A 3,820-nucleotide genomic window follows, 5' to 3' on the forward strand; every position below is an offset into this window, starting at 1 on the left:
CATGAACACACATGAACACACAAACACACACATGAACACACAAACATGGACACACAAACATGGACACACAAACATGGACACACAAACATGGACACACAAACATGGACACACAAACATGGACACACAAACACACACATGAACACACACACATGAACACACATGAACACACACACATGAACACACACACACGGAAAAATAATTTCAAAATGCAGAGACTGGGATCAGAACAAGTTTCTGATCCAGCCGGATCATGACTGATCTCCGACTGAATAAGAATGAAGGAGCTTGATAAGCTTTTGTCTTCATCAAAGCCCTTTTTCTAACTCTGAACATTTTGTTACGTCTGAGATTGTTTACAGGATCATTTGCACTAATTTGTTTCTTCTATTTGTTCATTTGTTTGTTTTTTTGTTGTTCTTATTCAAAAATGAAAATTGAAATGAAAAGAAAACAAGTATCCGGACCGGAGCGCCGATCCAGACGTCTTGAATAGTTCTGGCTTCTGTTTGGTTCTGAGGTGTGAATGAACCAGCACTGAGGTGAAGTGTGCCCGAGTACGGAACAGTTCTGCAGTGTGAACATCAACATCAATCCTTTAGATCTGTAGCTAACAAATCAAAGTCCTTTAACTCTTTGACGCCGTGATGTCACCGTCCACTTCTGAACGGAACCACGGTAACTCTGTCAGCGTTAAACCGTCACTGGGACTCTAGCAGATTCTGACCCGCATCACACTGACCGTTCAAACACGCTGTAAAGAGAAGCTGTTCTCTGCTACCAGCTCAGTGGTCTTGTGGTAGAGTGTCCGCTCAGAAACTGGAAGATCGTGAGTTCAAATCCCAGCCGACTCAGACCAAAAACTCCAAAAATGGACCCAGATCCTCCCTGCTTGACACTCAGCATTAAGGGGTGGATTGGGGGGTTAAACTACTAAAGGGTTCCTGAGTGTGGTGGTGTCTGCAGCTCACCACTCCCCCAGGGGAGGGGTCAAATGTGGAGGAGTTTCACACACTTCCTTGTGTGACACCTGATGGGACTTAACAGAATCTACTGGGTTACATCCATCCATTTTCTAAACCAAGTTTGTTCCCTTCTGGGTTGGGGGGCGGAGCCTAACCCACCCACTCGTGGATGAAGGCGGGGACTGGAGTTACATTAACTGCTTCAACAGCTGAGAAGGTTGGTATTCTAAATGTTGTCAACACGGCGCTACAGCTCCAGTGTTTAAGGTTAAAGAGATACTTCAATACATGTAAGATGGTAGTTATCCGGCCTGATCCAGGAGGATAACGTCGCCATGATGAATCCGACCGCCTGGACCTCAGCGAGGAAGGAACACCAACGGACGACCACTGAAACGTCTGAAGAAGCTGAATGCAGTAAACCTGCTGACCCGCCTGAAGGGTCTGTAAAGTTTGCACCTCAGAGACCCCCCCCACACACAGACACCCCCCCCCACAGACACACAGACACACAGACACCCCCTCACCCCCCCTCACACAGAGCAGACACACCAACACTGGTTCAGTGTCAGTGTGAGTCCAATGCCGACGTTTTAGAAAAGTTCAGAGGTGACGTGAATTAAAAGTTAACGGCCCTCGAGGGCCTCTAAGTTGAGGGTAAAGTGGGGGGGGGCACGCTCAGAAATGTAGAGACAGTTTATAAAAAAGGCGGCCCGGCTTTGCTGGGATGGCGGGAGCGTCCGATGGGAATGAGGAAAACATTTCCCTGGAGTTTTGATGGTTGTTTGGAGCCTCCATGACTCCTGCGGGGGGGGGCACCCACATGTGAAAGCTGGTGTGGTTGTGGGTGGGGGAGGGGCACAGGTTCTCCGTGTGAGCCGCTCCATCAGTCACTGCATCTGCATCCATCTGCTCGTCCGCCGCCATCCATCACGCCGTCCATCCATCAGCACACAGATGGTCTTTCAGGAGTTCCTGTCAGGACTGGTGCCCTTTCTCTGCCCCCCCCCGCAGAGAAAACTCCCACCATGCACACATTTGCACCTCCATGCACCTCCAGCAGACGATGGTCAGCGCTCGGTTGGCAAACAGCGGCGGGGAAAGTCATGGGGGGGTCTGTGAGAAGCTGCAGTGTTGGTCCACAAAGGGGGGGCCCAAACAGAGCCTGCGGCCCCTGGGGCCTGTCAGGAGGGTAATTGATGATGTTTTCATTACAAGGTGTGGGGCAGAGCGGGGGATGGGCAGGTTGACTCAGCTGCCGCCTCTTTGACCCCGCCCCCTCCTCGAGATGGACGAGTCGTTGCCTCCAAACGCCCCCGCGCAAACACCCGCACGCTAAATCAATCAGGCCAACACCAGCCCCCCCATCAGCCAGAGAGGTTTTCCTCGCCGTCCGGTCCCGGAGTCGTGCCAGGTCTTTGGCACGCCGTCCGTCACAATCCTCACAGTGTGGCGCCGAACAACCGAGCGCCGCTGGGATTGAATTAGACCTAATCTGAGACAGCAGTGCACGTATTACTGTACATGAAGACCGACGCGGCGAGCGCCGAAATGAATGAAAACACGGCGGAAGTCAGCTGACGATCCTTTTAAGTTTCCCTTCAAACCATTAAGCCGGCGTCGCGCCGGAATCCAATCATTTTTCATGAGGAACTTCATTTGTGCAGCGGATAGATAAGACAAACAACGGCAACAACAATCATATGACCGCCGCACCGTAGAAATACCAAACCCTCGTCTGTCCTCCCAGCTGGGTTCCTGCTTCCACTACAGCGCCGGCTCTTCCGGGGACGGGTTCCACGCTGGGCCGGGGTTTCCGTGGGTAACCGGGCCGCTGACATCTGCAGACTCCAGCAATAACCAGCTGAAGAATAATGGCGTCTGAGGCGATGGCGAACTCCGACCTCAGAGGCCCCCCACCCCCGCCGCTCTGCTGTTTGAAGAGAGCTGCAGGATCTGGTTTGTGTTCCCGGAGCTGATAAGTCTCAGTGACGTCAGGGTCAGCTCCACTGTGGTTCTGATTGCAGTTCTGGCTCCAGGAGTCACTGAGACGAGGATTTCTTCTAACGAGAACCAGACGGACCACGATTCTCTACAGACTCGACTAATTAGGAAGGAAGAGCTTCAGTGTCTCTCTAATGAAACACTTTCTATGGATGCACAACAATGTAAACACACCATGGAGTAAACAGTAAAGTTTTAAAGTCCTTTTTCAGAACCGCTGTCAGATGCTGGAGCCTATCCCAGCTACTGGTGGGTGAAGACACCATGGACAGGTCACCTGTCTGTCACACCTGAAGACCATTTAGTCACCGATGAACCTGTCAGAGAGTCTGTGACAAACACATGTTCCAATCCAAGAATGAAGTTTGGATTTTTCTACATCTAAGGGATTCATAGAATTGGGTTCTGAGAAAGAGCAGTCCATTGCTCTGTCACGGTTCACCTTTGCAGTTTAGTCTATTTGAACATAACTAATGCGATGGACGAGGAATTAGTGAAGGCAACAAACCAAAATGATGGTTTGTGGGGCAGCTAAACGTTAGCATGTAGCGCGGTAAAACCTCGGATGATACGCTCTCCTGAGTTTTGCTTGATTGGACGTCAAAGGTTCCCTCAGATGTTCCACAGCTCTGTGGCTGTGGAACTACAGCAACAACAATGGTGGCTAGGGAAAAGTTTGTCCTACAGTCATGAAAAGAGCCACAAACAAGAAAAAAATACTGTGGTTGCTATGGAGACAACTGATAAATGCAATCAAAGGTTCTTCATTCTCATCCTTTCGTGGTTTAAGGTTTATGAATCTGATCTGATCATTTGATCTTTACTCCATCCATCCATCGTCCATCCATCATCCA

The sequence above is a fragment of the Oryzias melastigma genome, linkage group LG15, assembly GCF_002922805.2.
Source record: "Oryzias melastigma strain HK-1 linkage group LG15, ASM292280v2, whole genome shotgun sequence".
Classification (NCBI taxonomy): Eukaryota; Metazoa; Chordata; class Actinopteri; order Beloniformes; family Adrianichthyidae; genus Oryzias; species Oryzias melastigma.